The 21582-nt window shown below is 40.5% G+C and overlaps 1 pseudogene; it reads right to left on the minus strand.

The window, feature by feature from the left end:
• Positions 1 to 11454: 11454 nt before the first annotated feature.
• LOC101708255 (tubulin alpha-1C chain-like) lies at positions 11455 to 19473 on the minus strand (annotated as a pseudogene).
• Between the last annotated feature and the right edge of the window lie 2109 nt (positions 19474 to 21582).

Genomic DNA, 21582 nt, shown 5'->3' on the forward strand with positions numbered 1-21582 from the left:
GATAACAATGCTTGGGCTAAGATCATAGTAGAAGAAGTTGTAAGAAAATGGTCAACCCTAGAAGCATTTATAAGGTATAGGTGAAAGAAACCAAGTCTGAATGATACTGGGTTATAGCTCTTTCTTGAGCCCCTAGCATATATTTATTTCGATAGACCTGTTTAAAGTTTCTGGTTTTACTTATAATTGACACCTGAAACTTGCCCTGTTTAAAACCAAGGATGTGAACCTTATCTCAGTCTATTTCAGCTAAAATAACAAAATACCTTACTGTGTAATTTATAAACCACAGACATATTTTGCTTGCAGCTTTGAGGCTGAGGGTCTAAGATCAAGGAGCCTGCAGACTCAGTATCTTGTGAGTCCCTCTTCTCTGTAGATGGTACATCTTTTGTGTCCTAACATGACACAAGAAGATACCTCTCTGGGGCTTCTTTTGTAAGGGTACTGCTTTCATTCAGGAGCCCAAACCACCTCTTTAAGGCACCTCCTTCTAATACCATCACCTTGGTGACTAGGCTACAACATATTAATGTGGGTGAGGGGCATACAGACATTTAGACTATACCAAATCTCTCCACACCCAACTCATGTGATGCACAATGTTCTTGTTTGATTACATAGTGAAAAAATTCATTGGCTACAAACCTGTAACTTCTCATATGTCATAGGTGGCTAAAACTTATATTATTACCCATGGGGCTGGGATGGTGCCATGCCTGCCTTGCAGGCCCAAGGTCTTGAGTTTGATCCCTAGTAGCAAGGAAAAAATAGGAAAAAAATTATATTATAACCCAAAATGGCTGAAGGATTGGATGAAAACAGTTATCTTTGCTCCTTTGGTCCCTACTCTCACCCATCTCTACACTCCTACCTACAAATATTCCTGTGGAAATCCTGAATTCTTTCCAGAAAGAGTTTACAAATGTTTATAATTAGCATAATCCTTTAAGGAATGTATTAAATGCAGGTTCCCATACACCACTACCCTCCCCCCCAAAAAAGTTAAAGAAGGGCAATTCTGATTTTAAGTAAGCCTGGAATGAATGAAACAATGACATGTGATTTTTCTTTGTTTTTCAAAGATATCCAGGTGTTTCTACTTCTAGAGCCTACCCAGATTCTTCTTGCAGGTACACAGAATTCCCTGAAGGAAATTGGCTCTCACTTAGTACCTTACTACTGTTCCCGGTGCCTGAATATTTTTCACTATGCCTGTCTACTTGGAAAACTCCTATTTTTCATTCCTAAGTGGGATGCATTATCAGCTTCTTTTAGAAATCCTCTGGGTCCCACATTCACTGTATTTTCTTTATACTGAGAGATTTTAGCTTGAAGAATTTTCTATTACTATATTTATTCTACAAAACACATATATGTCTCCTCAGTAGATTGCTAAAGCACAGAAAAATAAAGTATAACTGTGGATTTCTACTACCTGTTAAAGTACACATTTGTTGATCCATAAATCTTTGTTAACATACCATACAAGTGGGGGGTTGTTTTGTTTAAGAATACCTGGTCTGTTAGAAAGAATTTTAAAAAGGAAGGAAGAAAAGAAGGAAAGTATGAAGGAAAGAAAGAAGAAAGGAAGAAATAACGGTTACCGTCCTACCTTATACCCACAAGTGTCCTATGCATTTTCTTATATTAATGATTTTAACTTACATTACCATAGATTTTCCCGTAAGTGACCAAAGAAACAATTTAATATCATATTTCAGTAATAGTGAAATATCATTTATTTGTATTCTTTTTAAATTTTTTATATGAAGAAAATATTTTCATGCTTTCCATTCATGCTATGTGTTATTATAGAGAGCTAAATTAGTTAAAATATTATAGGCAGTCAGACAGGGCTGGGCCTTCAAGAGAAGCAATACAGAGGATAAGAACAGATTATAACCTTGGCTGCAGGCTCCTTCCTTGAAGGTCTCCCTTCAAGACAAAGAAAAATGATTACACCCAGATACTTTCCCTAGAGACAAAAACAGCCATGATTGATATTCTAAATAGGCAATCATCACCTTGGGTGAGGAACAAAAACCTTGTAGCCTATTCCTTCCTGGAAATCCTCCCTTCCATTTATGCTTGCTACCTCATTTGATCCCCATTCGATCGATATTACCTAAGTGATTATAGTCATTATCTTATTAGTTGACCATAGTTTTGTCCCACCTCATACCTGTGCTGTGATTTCCCATTGGATCAATATTACATAAGCAACCATACATGTAATTCTATTGCTTGACTATAGTTTTGTCCCACCTTGTACCCGCCTCACCTCATGGCTTTTTTCCATAAAACTCCCTTGAGAAGCAGGGTCTGTAGGCAACCAACCTTCCAGGCACCCTTTTGTCTCTCTTAGACAGAAGCTATATTTCTCTCAATAAATACTTCCTATTCTTATCCTCTGTTGTTCACAGAATTCATTCTTCAATTTTAGAGAACAAGAACTTGATGTATTGGACTTCTAGCAGGTTTGCAGTTTTAATATTTCCCTCACATTATTTAGACTGTTTGGAGGTCCATAGATCATCCCTCTATCAGTTTCAGTTGGGAAGAAAAATTCTGGGAGGTGCACTGACCTGAGCCACAGTAGATCACTGTTCTCCTTTCACCGTGGCTGTGCCCCATCCAGTGTTCCAGGGGAGAGCTGGTCTGGGTGCACCTTGGTCCTCTGGCTTCTGGACTGGTGAGGCTGCCAAGTACACACACTGACTTTCCCTGGGGCTACACAGAGGTCACCTTGGAGTCAGAGTTCTGGGGTCATATTTCATTTGCACCAATTGCTCTACAGCCTGAGGGTAGATAGCTCTGGCAAAAGGTATAACAACAGCTCTCATAGGGTGAGGATATTGTGAAGATTATGAGACAGAAGCTACCAATGCATCCCTTCCTCCAACAGCCCCACTTAGGGCTGCTACAAAATCTTCCAGAAATCTTGCACATTTCAATTTGGATTTTTAAGGTTTTTATTTTTTTTTAAATTTTCTAACCCACTTGGTGATCCTCTGGCCTGACAGATTCTAGCTGGTGCACTGGAATTTTCCACCTGCTTCCCAGACACTTTGAACCATAGGTAGGTAGGTAAACTCTCAGCTCTGCCTCTTACACCAGCTCAAAACAGACCTGCCCGAGCCCCCAAACCCCAAGCCCCAAGTTCCTCCATGATTGGCAGCCTCAGTGCTGAGCAGGGCAGAATGGAAGCAGTCTAAGCCCTCTGTTGAGCAGCCAGAATCTGAGCCCACACCCAACCCCAAGAGCCAACACCTTCTCAGGCTGTGTCCATTTATCCCTAATCAGGCCTCAGCCTCCCCTCCAGTTAACAGTCCAGATTTTCCGTTTTCACTCAAGGGCAGATCAGATGATTGTCAGCCACAATGCGGTGGCCTAGACCTTGCAGTGTATCTGTTCTTGCTTAAGGCTAAGCTGTATTCACTCTCCAGATCAAGAGAGGAAATCATCTTTACAGACAGATACCTCCTCAAATATTGGCACTTTGCTCTTTCAATTCCCCAGGCTCTACTCTACTGGAATATTTTCTTCTCAGCTAAACTCTTCTTTCCCTCTCTTACCCCACACCTTGTTGGCTGCTGAATGCTTGCCAACTCTTTTCTCATCTTGGCACATTTATAAAATAATTCTCCTCTGCAAGGTTTACTGAAGAAATCAGAAGGAGCTACACTCTTCCAATGGCTTCAGGCTGTCCAGATCATTCTGAAGGGATCACATGTGAACATTCTCAGTCCCGTTCTCAAGGTGCTCTGCCTGGGAAACATGGTTTAGAGAAATAGCCCTCTCAGCTTGGCTCAGTGGTGAATGCCTATAGTCCCAACACTGGGGATTCGGAGGCAGGAAGATCATTTCAAGTTCCAGAAGGCCAGGCTGATCTACCTAGGGACACTCTGCATCATAAAAGCACACATACACATTAAAAAAAATGTCTTTCAGATATAGTGGGGTATCATACTGAGCTGCAGCTGCAGGACTTGCTTGCTCCTTCTCCTACAGGGGACAATGCTTGCCCTGTAGCTAACACACATCCTGGGCTGGGGGATGACTCCAGGAAACCCCTATGGTTGGCTGGCTGCTTCTCCAAGGTTTTCATCCCAGTCCCTCACTCTATCCCCAGCTGGAGGAACAGCCTGGCCCACCTAATAAGTAGCAATAGGTTGTGCTTAGGGATGGGCTCAGCAGGGGTCTTGCTTTGTCTCAAGGACATAAAAGCCAGATGTTCTTACAGGAAAAGTCTGAAAAATATCCTGAGCACATAGTTGATCCTTGACTGTAAAAGTTTGGTATGGTATATTCATAGATACAATTTTCTGTGGGACAATTAAAAAATGTTTTTGGTAGTACTGTTACAGCAATTTTAGGTTTACCAGAGATGCATGAAATGAGTGGCACTTGAAGAGGTGAAGCAAGCCAAAAAATTTTATTATGCTAGCAGACGTAATGGAGATAACTTTCCTATATCAGAGCCCTGAGCAAAAGTTATGTTATTCCTTTTACACAGAAGCTACAGAAGCAGAACAAAGGCAGTTACTCAAGCAGTGACAGCTTGTAATTCAACACATCTGGGTGTCACTGGTCCAGTGAAGAGAAATAGACTCCCATAGAAACAGAACATAGCAAAATTTTAGGAACAGAGAGGTCAGGGCAAATAACAGCTGCCACAGGGAGGGGAAAGATTAAGGGGAAGGTGACAGACAACATTAGTTATGGCCTTTAGTGTTTTATCTAATACTTAAGAATTATGCTATGTTTTAAAAGTTTTTCCTCCCTCTTCTGAGGGCAGGGGATTTTGGGTAGGTGTTGTAGTCTTATCTACAGAAGTGAGAGAGAACATTGTGGTTAAGAAGGAAGAACATTATATATTTGGGGGGTGGGGTTCAGGGTGAGACACCTAGATGTGGCTGTCAGGGTCTGGGCAACATGTGAGAGCTCAAAAAAACAAAGTGGGGGCTATGTTATATTCTTTATTGGTATGGTGATTGAACCCGGGTTTGCTGAGCTACAGCTATAGCCCCAGCCCCAGTTTGATGATAAGGGGTATAAAAAAAGTCAGTAGTAGACATGGTAACCAGGTATGGAAAGTCATGGAGCAAGGGTGAACAACACTCAACTCTGTACCCTACCTGAATCCAGACCCACTGTTAGGCATTCCCACCTGGTCCCTTTCACTTAGTGTCCTTTGGCACAGCTCATTCCCACTTTAAGACCTCACTACTCATACCCAAATTGCTATTACCAAGCTCTTAGGTCAGCCACATCCATGCATTACCCCTCTATACTCAAGAATCACACTGCTGCCAACAGGTGCTCAGTCCTAGGTTCAAATTAGGGAAGACTCCATGCTCCAATCTCTCCTGAACACACATTCAAATTTTGTTACTTGAAATATTTTCTATAAGGTATTGGGTTAGGTACCAATACCATATTAAGCTGTGACTACTGGTTTTTTCTTAGCCAGTTCATCTTTCTCTAAATAGTAAATCATTTAATACACCACTTGACATTCTGTAAGTCTAGAATAAGCAACATTAACAATGTCTTCTCACATAACTAATGTGCTTGAAGCATAACCCAGACTGAGAGAATTAGAATCTGTACTTAAATATCAACAGCTCATTCTCATCTATATTTCAATTCAAGTACTGACTCAGTATCTGAGTCACCAAGTAATGTTGTCACCCCTCATCAACTCAATTCTAAATGAAACAAACAAGGGAGCCGAGGATTACACACAGGTACTTGAAATGCTGAATAATCATTAGGTAGCTAGTTATAGTGATGCCCACCTGTAATTTCAGCTAGGTGGGAATCCTAGGCAGGAGGATAGCAAAGTTTAAGACCATCCTGGGCAACTTAATGAGATTGTGTCATCTTGGAAAGGAAAAAGCTTAAGGAATAGCCTAGTGTATTTCTGGGTTCAGCTTCCAATAGTGACTTAGAAAAACCTTGTCTCAAAATTTACAAAGAAAGGGCCCCACCACAGTGTGACAGGTGAGAGGAAGGTGAGGACCTTAGCCACGTGGAGTGGGGCTCCATCCTGCCCACACCCCACCTCCAAGTGACCAGCTTAGCCTCACGGGTGCCTGAGGCACACACCCACCCCCTGCATCTGGCCTCCTGGCTGTGCGGGTACCTGGTTCCATGCTGCAGAGGCACAGAGAGCCATAAAGGCCATTATCCTGAGCTCCAGAAGATAGAGAAGACCTGAACAACAGAAAGAGGCCCTTTCTCTCAGGCTCCTTGATGAAAATTGAAGCCCACTGGAAAAGTGAAGAGAATCTCTGCAATCAAGGCACACCAGACCACTGTGCTTGGTAATTTGGAGGGATCATCACCTCCCATTAGAACCTGGACTGTCTTCAGGGGAAGGGCAGCTGGAACCCGGAGTAGAACCTTGCAGAGTTCAACCCTGAAGGAGGACAGGGACCTCAGCTTGGTACTTGCAGCCAGAAATCTGCCTGAATCTCACGGGTCTGGTGCTGGCTTGCTGAGACTCATTGACTTAGAATTGCACACTGCTGCCTACATTGTATATTGTGACAGCAGAGAAATACCCTGAAGGAGGCCCTTCATTTTTATTTTCTATTTGTTATTTTCAAAATTATTTTTCTCTCTCTTATTTTAAATTTTTTTTCTACTCTTTTCAAATTTTTCCTTTTTTCCTTTTTTTTTCTTTTTCTCTTTTCTTTCTCTCTCTCTCACTCTCTCATTCTCTCACTGTCCACATTGTTCTTCATCTCCCTTTTTGTTTCCTTTTTGTTCTGGCCCTAATTCAGATTTCTTCTTTTTTTTTTCTTTTCTTCTCTTTTTCCTTCTCTCGATTGTCATTAGTTTTAAAGGAAAGAAAATAGTTTCTAGCCTCCCTATTGCTGTTAGGTTGTTCTGTTCTTATATTTGTTCTTTCATTCTGTCTTTTCCTCTTGTTTCCTGCAGTTTGCATGATCTTCCTGTGTCCTCTGATCTCACTGCTAACCTTTCCATATCCTTCTACCTATCTATCCCTCCATCCCCAACTCCTTCTAGGTCCCCATCCTGAAGGGTAAAGTTACTATATTGAAGAGTTTATTCACCATAAACGTATGTTGCGCTGCTTCTCCATTTTGATTTAACTCACACAGTTAAAGCGGATAGATTAATAACTACCACAAATTGTCATTTTCTAAGCTGTGCTTGATGCTATGGTGTTGCTGATTGTATCACTTGGGTTAAGGTGATGTGATTGATCTAATCAGTTGTCCTTCCTGGTATAATGAAAATGAGACAGTCTCAGAGTCATTAGAGACTCAAAACCTAAAGACCAGCCATATCTGGAAGACACTTCTGAGAAGCAATCATTCCATAAGAGTTCTAAATACAAGGAGCAAAGATATTAACAATAAGCAATTTCAAAGTATCAACCCAGGAATTAAACCAAAGACAGTACCAAAAATAAAAATGAGAAGACATTTAAGCAAGGCACAAATCCAGACTTCCATGTTACCAAAGGAAAATTCTGGAGGAAATGAGGTAGAAGAGTCTGATAATCAACCACCTGGACACCCTAAACTGATAGCACAGGAAGTAACAAAACAGATGAATGAGGCTCTCAAAAAATTCAAAACAGAAATAATTTCCCAGATAACTACAGAAATGGTGAGCAGAGTGAAAAACATGATTAGAGACATTATAAAAGAAACAGATAAAAAAAAATAGATGAGCTCAGGACCATGGTGGAAACCATGAATGCCCAGCATAATAAAGAAATAGAATCCATGAAAAAGATTCAAACAGATATCCAGGAGACTAAAAACTCTATTTAAAGGATACACAGCAGACCGAGCCAATCTGAAGACAGAATATCAGATATAGAAGACAGGATGGTGGTCAGTGACCAAGAAAAGAGAGATCTCTTAAAAATAGTAAGAGACCATGAGAAATCAATCTAACAGCTTCTAGATGATGCAAAGAAGAATAATGTAAGACTGATAGGAGTCCATGAAAAAGCAAGAGAAAGTACAAATGACATAAAGAAAACTGTTCACAGAATTAATGAGAGAAAACTTCCCAAACAGAGCAAAAGAATTTGACATACACAAAAGCGATATATAGGACTCCAACTAGCCATGATAAAAAAAATCTACACCTAGACACATAATAATCAAGATCCTGGAAACCCAACAGAAGAACAAAATACTACAAGCAGTTAGAGAAAAGAAACAAATCACCTACAAAGGAAAGAATAAATAAAGTTGATAAGCCCTTAACCAACCTTATCAAAAAAATGAAAGAAAAGGCTCAAGTCCATGCAATTAGGAATGAAAAAGGTTAAGTCACAACAGATCCAGCAGAAATCCAGAGGATCATCAATACCTACTTCGAGAACCTGTACTTTAATAAAATGGAAAACACAGAAGAAATGGACAGATTCCTAGAAACATACACATTTCTAAAGTTAAATGAAGAAGATATAAAAATTCTAAACACCCCAATTACAATGAGTGAAATTGAAAATGTAATACAAAATTTACCAACAAAGAAAAGCCCAGGTCCTAATGGCTTCACTGCTGAATTTTACAAGACATTTAAAGAAGAACTTTCACCAGTACTCTTTAAACTCATCAAGAAAATTGAAAGGAAAGCAAGGCTTCCAAATTCATTCCTGGAAGCAAGTGTTATTTTGATTCCAAAACCAGGGAAAGACCCAACCCCAAAAAAGAACTACAGGCCAATCTCCCTAATGAACATAGATGCAAAACTCCTCAACAAGATACTGGGAAACAGAATACAGAGGGTCATCAAGAAGACCATACACCCTGACCAAGTCGGATTTATCCCAGGGATGCAAGTATGCTTCAACATATGCAAATAAATAAATGTAATACACTATATTAACAGAGTCAAGGACAAAAACCATATGATCATCTCAATAGATGCAGAAAAAGCATTTGACAAAATTCAACATCCATTCATGATAAAAATGCTGCACAAAAAGTGAAATAGGGGGTCTTTATCTCAACTTGATAAAGGCTATGAAAAACCAACAGCCAACATCATACTAAATGTTCAAAAACTGAAAACCTCATACTAAAATCAGGAACAAGACAAAGATGTCTACTATTACCACTCCTGTTCAATATAATTTTGGAAACATTAGCCACAGCAGTAGACAAGAAAAAGAAATATAAGGAATAAATATAGGAAAGGAAGAAGTTAAACTGTCATTATTTGCTGATGATATGATGCTCTACATAGAAGACCCAAAAAACTCTGCCAAAAGACTTCTAGATTTAATTGATAGATTCAATATAGTAGCTGAATACAAGGTCAACACTCAAAAATCAATAGCCTTCTTGTACACAAATAAGAGACTCACAGAGAAAGAAATTAGGGAAACAGTTCCTTTTACAATAGCATCCAAAAAATGAATATCTAGGAATCAATCTAACAAAAGAAGTAAACAACCTCTACATTGAACACTACAGTACTCTGAAAAAAGAGATTGAAGAGGATATAAGAAAATGGAGAGACATCCCTTGTTCTTGGGTAGGAAGAAATAATAAAGTGAAAATGGCCATACTTCCAAAACTGCTAGACAGATTCAATGCAATCCTGATTAAAATCCCAACAGCATATTTCATAGAACTAGAGAAAACAATACAAAAGTTCATTTGGAACCAGAAGAGACCTAGAATAGCAAAAGCAATTCTAGGCAGCAGAGACATGGCTGGGGGTATCACAATCCCCAACTTGAAACTGTATTATAAAGCCTCTGTGATAAAAACAGCATGGCCCTGGCAAAGAAACAGACCCAAGGATCAGTGGAACAGATTACAAGATACAGAACCAACTCTAGACATACTCAGCTACCTCATCTTTGACAAAGGAGCCAAACATCCTCACTGTAGTAAAGGTAGCCATTTTAATAAATGGTGTTGGAAAAATTGGATTTCAACTTGCCAGAGATTAAAACTAGGCCTCTATCTTTCACCATGCACTAAACTAAAATCAAAGTGGATTGAAGATCTAAATATTAAAACAGAAACACTAAACTTGCTGGAAGATAAGTTAGGTAGAACTCTCAAAGCCATTGTCATAGGAAAGGACTTTATGAACAAATCCTCAGTAGCATGGGAAGTAGCACAAAGAATCAACAACTGGAATCTCATCTAATTAAAAATCTTCCACACTGTAAGAGAAACCACCAACAGAGCTAAGAGACAACATACAATGTGGAAAAAATTTTTTTCTAGCTGTTCCTCAGACAAAGGTCTACTATCTAGACTATATAAAGAACTCAAAAAAATCAGACTCCCCAAATATAAACCCAATTCAAAAATGGGCATCTGAAATGAACAGACATTTCTCAGGCAAAGAAGTAAAACCAGCAAATAAATATATGAAAAAATATTCAACATCACTGATTATTCAAGAGATGCAAATGAAAACAATGCCGAGATTCAACCTCACACCAGAAGGAATGGCTGCTATCATGAAATCAACCAATAACAAATGCTGGCGGGGTTGTAGGGAGAAAGGAGCCCTTCTTCATTATTGGTGGGAGTGCAAACTGGTGCAACCACTGTGGAAATCAATATGGAGATACCTCAAACAACTAGAATTGGAAGTCCCTTTTTACCAAGCTATTCTTCTACTGGGTATCTTCCCCAAAGAATTAAAGGAATCATACCACAGTGACATATGCACACACATGTTTATAGTGGCACCATTGCTAATAGCTAAAACTTGGAAACAGACCAAATGCCCATCAACTAGAGACTGGATAAAGAAGATCTGGTTTTTCTATTAAATGGAGTACTCAGCCATAAAGAATGAGAAACTGGAGACATTTTTACCTAAGTGGATGCACATTGAGGCTATACTCTTAAGTGAAATAAATAGGGCACATGTGTAAATACCAAATAGTTTCTCTGGTGTGAAAAACTAAAAGAGTAAATAAGGACCAAAATGTACAATTGATATTATGAAATAAGAAAATGTCTAAAGGAGTATGGAAAGTGGGAGGGGTAGGGGAAAGAAAAGAAGGGAAAAAAAATATGAGAAAAGAATAAACATGGAAACAAAGTCTTTGTGAATAGGGAAGGGTGAAGAGGGTGAAGGGAGGACAGAGGAATGGGGAAAAAATAAAAACCAAGATACATCATGTAAAGGTACAAGATCCCAATGATGAATGTAACTGTATTGTATACTCAAAAAGTACCAATAAACTAAATGGAAAAAAAATTACAAAGAAATTTTTTTAAAGGGTTGGGGACATAGGGGCCTGGGATTTAGCTCAGTGGTTCCACCAGCTGCCTCACAAGTGCAAGGTCCCAAGTTTGATCCGCAGTACAAAAGAATTTGTGGACATAATTCATTGCAAATGACCTGGGTTTTATCTCCAGTAAAAGAAAAATCATGGGGCTCATGTACCATCTCAATTGGTTTTATTGGGTCAAGTATGTACTGTGATTCAGAAGCCAGGTTGACATTGAGAATGCAAAATTTATTGCCAGTATAAGGCTTAAAGTCCACAGAGTAGAAAAAAATGTATAATACATTCGAGTGTAAACTTGCACAAGACAAATTAATACTCTTCACAGCCTTCCTCTCCATCAGCACTATCTGTTCCATTCTCTTCATAATCCTTCTCTAGGGCAGCCATGTCCTCCCAGGCCTCAGAAAACTCCCCTTCCTCTATCCCCTCACCCACATACCAGAGAACAAAACCATGCTTGGCATACATAAGATCAAACTTGTGATTCAGGCGGGCCCAGGCCTCAGCAATGGCTGTAGTGTTGCTCAGCAAACACACAGCCCGCTGTACCTTGGCCAGGTCTCCACCAGACACTGCAGTGGGAGGCTGGTAATTAATGCCAACCTTGAAGCCAGTGGGACACCAGTCCACAAAGTGGATGCTGTGCTTAGATTTGATGGTGGCAATAGCAGCATTGACATCTTTGGGGATCACATCACCACGGTAACGCAGGCATCATGCCATGTATTTACCATGGCGAGGGTCACATTTCACCATCTGGTTGGTTGGTTCGAAGCAGGCATTGGTGAGCTCTGCTGCAGAAAGCTGTTCATGGTAGGCTTTCTCAGCAGAGATGACAGGGGCATATGTGGTCAGAAGGAAGTGGATGCAGGGATAGGCCACCAGGTTGGTCTGGAATTCTGTCAGATCAACATGCAGAGCTCCATCAAATCTGAGGGAAGCAGTAACGGAAGACACCATCTGGCTCATAAAGCAGTTCAGGTTAGTGTAAGTTGGGTGCTCAATATGGAGGTTTCTACGATAGATGTCATAGATGGCCTCATTGTCTACCATGAAGTCACAATCAGAGTGCTTCAGGGTGGCGTGGGTGGTGAGGATGGAGTTGTAGGGCTCAACTACAGCTGTGGAAACCTGGGGGATGGGTAAATGGAGAACTCCAGCTTGGACTTCTTGCCATAGTCAACAGAGAGAAGTTCCATCTCCAGGGAGGTGAACCTAGAGCCAGTTCCCTCACCAAAGCTTTGGAAAACCAAGTAGCCCTGTAGTCCTGAGCACTGGTCAGCCTGTAAAGGAAGAGTTCATTTTAGCGTTGCAACATCTGGTGAAAGGTGCAATAGATTTCTAATAAATCTATAGGGCAGACCCTATGTCTACCATTGCATCTCTCAAATATCCTGGGGACACAGTATTAACACCAAGGACAAGTGCAATTATTTTGACATTCAGCGATTATCCCCTCTGAATGTTAAATGGCTTTTATTACATTTGCCTCTAAAAGCAGGTTCCTGATTTCCAAGTCAGTGCTTTTTGCTGAAGCTTGCTTTTCAGGATAGGAATCATTATCCCTATTTTGCTGGGATTTCCAAGAATGATGCAAGGCCATTCTTTTCAGAACAGACCCCTAGTGGCTGGGCTTTGTGTGTGATTTTCCTGACATGCTGCTGTACCCAGGGCTGTACCTAGGCCTTCACACTTGATTTTTAGTTAATTGCTTACAAACTTTCCACATGCATAGAGAGTGCCAAGCTCTTAATCAAAATGATTCAACTACTACACGTACAAACTGTGCTGGTGTGAATAAAGTTGCCTGAGACTTTTCTGCCACCGAGCCAGATCACTGCCCTCATAAAACCCAGGCATGGCTTTTCTGTGACTTTACCTCAAAAGCTTCAGAGTTTCAATGACTGCTACTTGTCTCCGTCCTAAGGAAGCTCCTGATTCCTTTTCCACTTTTGGCTTTGTTGGAGGTCTCCACTTTTAGCTTTTTATAGATAGCTACACTGGCTTCTCATGCTCTGAACTTTTTTTTGGTGGGCTGAAGACTGAACCCAGGGCCTTGTACATGCCAGGAGTGCTATCACTGAGCTTACCCACAGCCCTGGGCTTTATTAACATAGGGCACAGGCCCAGAGGTTGTTTTTTTTTTTTTTAATGAGTTTGATCAATTAGTTACATATAGGAGTAGCTACTTATTGTAACTAAAATGACCTCAAAAGAGGTAAAATCTCAGTTGAAAGCAAGGAGGCTTAATAATTGGTGACACTGTTAAAGGTTCTCATTTCTCATCTTGACACCAGGTAAATTATACTCACTGAAGGAATCAGCAAAACTGCCCATATCTGCTGTGTAAAACACACAGAAATAGGAAGGATATGTACTCTTGCTGACAGTTGTGCCATAACCCAGGACCATCTGGTTTAGAAGGCCATTTAATGTAGAGAGCAGCCCAATTAATTGCAAGGAATGATTCTCATAGTTTGACCAGCCATGGTGGCACATGCCTGTAATCCCAGCACTGAGGAGGCTAAGCCAGGAGGATTGCTGCCTGGGCCACACACTGAGTTTAAGGCCAGCCTGGACTACACAGTGAGACTCCATCTCAAAAAACAAAACCAAAAACCAAAAAACTGCAAGAGAAAACTGTAACCCTACTTTAAAATGTTTAAAGATCTATGCTCACCAGTTTCTGAATTCGCTCTAAGACTGGGTCAATGATCTCCCTGCCAATGGTGTAGTGCCCACGGGCATAGTTATTGGCAACATCTTCCTTGCCTGTGAGGAGCTGCTCAAGGTGGAAGAGGTGGCAGTAGGTACCATTGTGCACTTCATCTGGAAGAGGAAAAGAAACCTGCTGCCCATTACTACAAACCTGCACTTCAAGCCTGGAGCATCATCAGAGCCCTCAGGCTGCACCTCATGTCCCAGCACTCTGAGAAATCTCATGGGGTGTCTGAGGTCAACTCACCAATTACTGTGGGTTCCAGGTCTACAAACATTGTCCTGGGCATGTGTTTCCTAGCATCAGTCTCACTGAAGAAGGTACTGAAGGAGTCATCTCTGGCAATGCTCTTGTCACTTGATATCTGCCCATCAGGCCGGATACCACGTTCCAGGCAGTAGAGCTCCCAGCAGGTGTTGCCAATCTGGATACCAGCCCGGCCAACGTGGATGGAGATGCACTCTCGCTGTGGGAGGAAAACAGACAAATGTCAGAATGACACATCAGATGAGCCATGTGGAAATATCACACCTGGATGACTAACCTTCTAAGACAGATAACCACCTCCTGGAGGCCACTTTCGCCAAGGGACTATTTCATAAGCAAAAGTCTTTATTGGAGCTGGGCACAGTTGGCATGTGCCCATAATCCCAGCTACTCTTGAGGCTGAGGCAGTAGGATCACAAGTTCAAGGCCAGCTTGGGCAATTTAGTTTTAAAACATAAAAAAGCTGAGGATGGAGCTCATTGGCAGAGTACCTTCTGGGTCCAGCCTATACTATATGATGGATGGAGATCTTCACTGAAGACATAATTCTGAAAAAAAAAGACACTTTGGAAGACCAGATGTGCTGATGAACTACCATGCAAAGCCAGATCCTTGCTCTGAATCCACAGATCAATTTCAGGTTTCTACATTTTGGAATATTACAGCTGTTTTACTAGCAACACAATTCCAATTTCCCCCAGCTCCTGGGAAAACATGCTGGCAGATTCCTTAAACTACTATCAAATTCCTGCTCCTAGGGCTGATTCATTTGTGTGACTGTGCAATTCCTGAATTCATTCTGATATGATTTTCATCCTATTCTTTATAAGAGCTTCTTCCTCTCCCCTTGAAAACCATCTTAAACGAGAAACTCTAACCATGACTCATGGGGAAAGTGTTAGATAAGCAGCAATTAGCTGTATTTTAAGAGTTGTGGTCAAAATAGACTTTTAACTTGGGGAAATAATTTTTATAAGGAATTTAATCATGGGACATGGATTTAGCTCAGCAGCACAGTGCCTGCTTTGCAAGCTTGAGGTCCTAAATTTTATCCCTGGTACCAAAAAAAAAATTTTGTGCCCAGCAAACTGAAAATGAGATATTTCAAAATCTTTTATCCCAAAGGAAATAAGTAAAAATAATTTCTAGTTCACTGATAATACCAGGAAGTAGGGAAATTTTTCTTCAATTTTCAATGAATTTACTAAGCAAAGGAGTCAAATTGTTTAGGCCGTGGAAATACTAAGAATTGGACTAACTAAACTAACGTGTAACAAAGCTATTTTTTTCCAAGTTGACAAAAAATATTAAACTATGGTCATGAAATATAATAAATAAATGTTATTTAAAAATAGTAGGTGAGATTACTCATGTATATATGATGGCACATTAACTGAATTGTGATCTGACAAATTTTGATCTACTGTTGCCTTCAATCCAACATTTAAAAAAATTTATTTTGTAGTTATCACACTTTCCATGTCTGCTTGAATGTGGAAAGATGCTATTTAAAACAAAACAGCAACTGTATGTGGCTGGCTGAACATTTATAATTAAACAATTATATAGCCTCCAAAATACAGCAGAATATGAGTCACATAAGTAGTATTTTGAAATATCCCATTTTCAGTTTGCTGGGCACAAAAATGGAGAGAACTATATACTTTCCAGTCAGTTCTATATTATTTTCTTCTAAGGCATTAAACCAAACATTTAAAAATTATAAGATAAAGAACTTCTGGCTTTGGTAATGTAATATAGCTTGTAGTGTACAAACTTTCCCAGTTATAAACTCTGAACAGAGTATAATCAGTTACTATCTAAAGACACTAAGGAGTCCCCAAAAGCTATGCAAACACAACTTTTCCCCCCAAGACATTCCCAGATTTCTGGTGAAAACTGAGACCTTGCGAGGAAGTTGCAGTCTTCTTGGCTTGAGGTTTTAGAGGATAAATTTAGAAACTGAAGAAAGAGATATTTGAAATCAAGATGCCAAAGAAGATGACAGACCTGTATGTCTCTCCTTAAACTTTTTGCCAACTCCTAGACTCTGCGTATGCAGGGGAGACTCCATGAGCCCTGGTGGAAGCCACAGCTGGAAGGCTGAAGAAGCAGAACAGAAATTGCTCTCTATTCCAAGAGAAGACATTTTCCAGTTTGAATTCTGACATGTTAGAAGGGATTTATAACAATTTGTACTATCCATCAAAACACCAGAATGGACTGGTTAACAAAGACTGGGCCCAGGACTAGACAATTATATTAAAACTAAGAACAATATCTTTAACAATAATATAAAATGAAATCTCCACAAAATCAAGGTGATTAGTCAATAACTTAATCCTGTAGTCATTTAGCCATTCAGAATAAAGCTTAACACTCCAGAATATGATTTTTTAAAAAATTAGTCTCTATAACATGTCAATAGTAATCAGAGACAATAAAATATTACAATATGACTTTATGATTTAAAAAGGGTAATAGAGATCCTAATCTAGATATTAGAATTAGTAGATCAGGATTTTGAAGCAGCTGTTAGAACTGTGTTCATAGGTGAACAGAAAGGTGATTTTAATAAATGAGTATAAGTGAATACTCTCAGCCAAAAATGGAAACTTAACAAAAATAAAAAAGAATCAAATTGTAAAAAAAAATTTAATCTTTCAGAAGAACATTCTTCCTTCACCATCTATTTTTTTTTTTTTTTGGTAGTTGTTTTTAAGACAGGGTCTCACTAAGTAGTCTAGACTGGCCTAGAACTCGCTACATAGCCCAGGCTTGTCTTAAAATCAAAGTTATCCCCCTGCTTCAGCCTAGAACTACAGGCTAGAAGTGTGCCACAACACCCAGCTAGGTTTTGAGTTTTTAATAGTTTAGCCAGTAAGAAACTAATTCAATAAAATATCACCAGATGTTGTAGCTCATGCCTGTATCCCCAAATGCTTGAGAGTCTCATGAAGGAGGACCATAAAGCCAAACTCAATATAGGCAACATAGCAAGTAGTGAGAGTCCTAACTAAAAAAACAAAGAAAGAAAATGAAAATCTAACACCAGCTATCTTCTTGAAGGTCCTAGATTCATAACCCAAAATAATAAAATCCCCATTTTCACCACCTTCCCACGTATGCTCCATGTAAAACAATCAAGGCTCTTGACCACATCAGCAAGCTCAGTATTACCTGTGACTACTTGGCCAGCTCCAAGGTTGTGGGAGACCAGAAGCTGTTCTGGAGAGCCCTTTACTCTTTATTTTTGCATCAAGTTTATATGAACTTTGGAAACTCCACAACCACAGTAACTGGAGAGAACCAGCTCTCTGTTGATGGATCCAGGCTAGGCCCAAGAAAATACAGTGCTGTATCTGAGAAGATTCACCAATTCTAACCATTTCCTCAAAAAAAACCCACCTCAGCTGGGCATGCTGGTGCATATTTGTATTTCCAGCACTCTTTGAGGCTGAAGGTAGATTACAAGTTCAAGTCCAGCCTGGGCAACATAGTGACTTGGCCACACTGCACCCTGTCATCTACTGTTTTAAAGTTCATCATACAAAGTCAGTGGCCATTTGCCCTCTATTCTTGTGGAGCAGTGATGTGAGGCAAAGGGGAGTTTCTGTCTCATTTTAATTGAACATGCAGCCACTGTCTCATTAAATACCACCCACAGAAACTGTGTTCCCCTATAAACAGGTGTGCTGTTCTCATCTCCTTCCCTAAAGAGCTCTGTTTCTGAATCACATATACCAGATCTTTTGGGTCTTGCTTGATGAGTCAAAGCAATTTGCTACAGTCACCATAACTTTGATAACTAGTCAGCCTCTAAAAATTCCTCCCTTAGCTGTTCAATGTATTCCTTTAACAAAAAGATACTATTTTGAAACACAGGATACTTGCTTAAAGTAACTTCTTTTAGGGTTTCAATAAATAATGTCTTAGTTCTTTTGAATACCCTTGGGAATATATATAGAAAATGCTCAAGTCATTATAATTTTTTTTTGGTGGTGCTGGGTATCAAACTGAGGACCTTCTTCATTTTAGGCAAGTGCTCTATCAATGAACTACACCTACAGCCCCAATTTCCTTTTTGTTTGTTTGTACTTTTTTGAGACAAGTTCTCAGTACACAGTTAAGGCTGTCTTTGCACTCACTTATATAGCTCAGGATGGCCTAGAACTTGGAGTCATCCTTCTGCTGCAGCCTCTCCAGTGCCGGGATGCTGGTGCCATGTCCAGCTCCAATTTCCTGTTTTTTTGAAAACTGAACTAAGGATATATTGTTAGTACTAGTTTACTCTGGTTTTGCAAGAAAATATCTTTTTATGGTTTTGTTTCTGAAACCAGATTTTAAGTGGAAACCTTCAAGCTACAAACATCCCACTAAATTAACACTAGAAAAGTAGGATTAGGCATAATGAGTTAATTATTTCCTTCAAAAGAGGACCTAGCCTTCTCTTCAGGTGGACTGGTGCAACTGGCAGAGCTCAGAGATGTACACGAGTAACTCAGCAATGAGTCACAGTGTGTGGAGGGCCATACAGAAGTAAGTGCATGGTTGCAAAGGAGCACACCCAAGTCTTCCAGGGTTGGCACCCTAGGGAGTGGGAATGTGAGGCCATTTGAGGAAGTATGGGGAGAGAGTTCAGATTCTCCAAATCCTGGGGGCCAATGTGAAGACTCCCTGCCATTCCCAGGTGAGTGGCAGACCTGAGAGAAGGGGAAGGATGCCCTCTCAGCAAGAAGACTATGCCCAGGTGGGACTTTCCAGCCTGAAGAATGGGATGGGTCTGGCAAAGTCATCTTTCTCAGTCTGGCCACCAGGAGCCAGAAGGACCTGAGAGGCCAGGAATCTTTAGGAGCTATTTCAGGCCCCACATGCAGCCCATAGGTCTAAGCCCCCTGCCCATGCATCCTCTAACCCACCCAGCTGCCCAGCAGCAACGCCCCCTGCCCAATTCACCATGATAGGGACTTGTAGTAGTCAACAGCAATGGAGAAGGCAAGTGGACTGCAACAAGGATCTCCCACAGATAGACTGCCAAGGAGTCAGGAGGCAGAAGGAGCAAGCACAGCCCACATTGAGGGTCTATATATACCCTGCCTGCATGTAGGGGGGGAGTTGGAGGAGTAGGCACACGACCCTGCCCCACCAAAGCCCCACCCACAGAGAGAGGTAGACTGTGGTGATTTCTGGGTTCAAATTTCAGACCAAACTCCATGCAGGGGGTCAGGAATAGGAAGGGGAGGAGACACCCAAGGGTGGGTTAGGGTTGGAAGGTCCTGGTTGGCTTTGGGAGAGGAAGGAAGAAGAGGCAGCTGTCCTAAGAAGGTATAGCTGCATCAGGTAAGCAAAGCCCTAGTTAAGTTGTACCAGGTGAATGGGGCAGCAACCACCACCCACGGAAAGGTTTGCCTTTCTCTTCTTTCATGTGTGCATACAAAACTGATAAATGTGCTTTACTAACATGTGAATTGTGGCTGCTAGGTGATGGGTATAAGTTGAACCTGTTAACTTCAGAGACATAAAATTTTACGTTAGACTTTGAATAAAGTATAGCCTTCCCTTGTTGCTAAGGAGGTTTGTCTAGGTGCTCAGGGAGAAAATAAAAATGTTTTACTGGCTTCTTCACCCTAGGGCCCTGGGCAAGATTTCTCCCAGCCATTATTTGACTCTGTCTCTAGAGGTGATCTCTCTTGCAGGCTGAGAAGTGCTTCAACTACTTTCAACTCTCTCTTTGGTATTTGTCTTCACGCTCTTTCAAAGAATTAGAAAGTACTGGTTTAGATTTCTTGATTATTGGTTTTGTTAGCAATGCTTCCTTTTTAAACATGACTGTCAGAGCTGAATCCAATTGTAGTTTGTGCTTTTAGAAACACCTGTTAGAATTAGAAGTGTGAGTTTCCAAGCAAGATAGGGTCACAAGGTGGTAAGTGGTGACTAGTCTGACCTGGCTTATCCAGTTTCTCTCCAGAAGGCAGCCCCTACTCTGGAGTAGAATGACCTCAAGGATGGCTTGAAGATGAGGGAATCAAGAAGAAATTAAAAGGGATACCAATATTTTCTCTTGCATTTATGGGAAACTCAATATCAAAATCCCTTACTCCCTTAAAGGAACCAAATTTAGAAGAGAAAAGGGTCTGAGTAGGTGACAGAAGATGCAGAGGTGACTGACCCAGAGGCTAAATGAAGAAAGAGGCATAGAATTGCCAGGATTCTTAAGATACAATGGAATGCAGAAGAAAGTATTATGATGCGCTATTTCACAACTAAGATCATACTGTAAGAAAGGGAAAATGATCAAGAGTGCTTTATGTTCAGATTTTCTTTGCATTAAGAAATATCCTTACTTGTGTTCAAAATTTAAATGTAAGGCACAGAAAAACCAGTCATCCACTATCACTGAGCCTGACACTATTCTTCCTCACCCTTTGGAAACTGAAGGCAAGTTTTCCAAGGCAATTTTAATAAAAGCCTTGCCCATTATTACTGAATTTGAAGCTCCCTCTACTTGCCCTTTGAGTGCTGAGGGTGGGGCTTCTAGGCTAGCCATAATTGAAGCCTCCATAAGGCTATATTCATGTTTAGTTAATTTTGTTCAAGCCCCTCAAGGACAATATCCCTTAACAAGAAGTAAATGGCAAATATAGGACTACTAGCATTGATGTGTCCTTTTTCTCTCACTGACCTAAAACAGATCAAACAGGATCTAGGAAAGTTTTTATATAACCCTAACAAGCACCTTGAGGTCTTTGGAGGACTTACTCAGAACTATGAACTATACTGGAAAAATATAATATTAATTTAAACACTGACTTCTACTGAGAGACAATGGATGTAGAATTCAATCTGTGAATTTATTAGTTGTATTGCTGATACCAATGGATACATGTTTTCAGAGTGGTTTTAAGCAGAATCGAGCCAGCACTCTTATTGAGGGAAATTACCTAGGTGATGTTAAATCCCTGCTCAGCCAGAAGAGAAAAAACTTCCCAGGTGACACTTTTACACATCCTGCAAGGTGCAAAAAATAATAGGATGCTAAGGCCTGGATTCGAGATAAACAGTGCACCCCACACAGCAACACCTGCAGACCTGGAGACCACAAGACTTTCTCTGCCCAAGAACAAAAGACTTCCTCTACTCCAAGACAAAATGTTTTCATTCAGCACCACCCCAGCCCTACCCAAATTCTCCTATAGAGTTTCCCTTCTCCCAAGCCACGCAGGGTCAGTGGTCTTGACACCCTTGACTAGCTTGTACCCAGTCTGGAAATAAAACCTCACTTGTTGCTTCATTTTTTGCCCACTCTAGTGGTCTCAGTCTTGCC

Source organism: Heterocephalus glaber, unplaced genomic scaffold (genome assembly GCF_053883595.1).
Source record: "Heterocephalus glaber isolate CG9 unplaced genomic scaffold, H.glaber_assembly_v1.0 deba00001481, whole genome shotgun sequence".
In the NCBI taxonomy this organism is placed as follows: Eukaryota; Metazoa; Chordata; class Mammalia; order Rodentia; family Bathyergidae; genus Heterocephalus; species Heterocephalus glaber.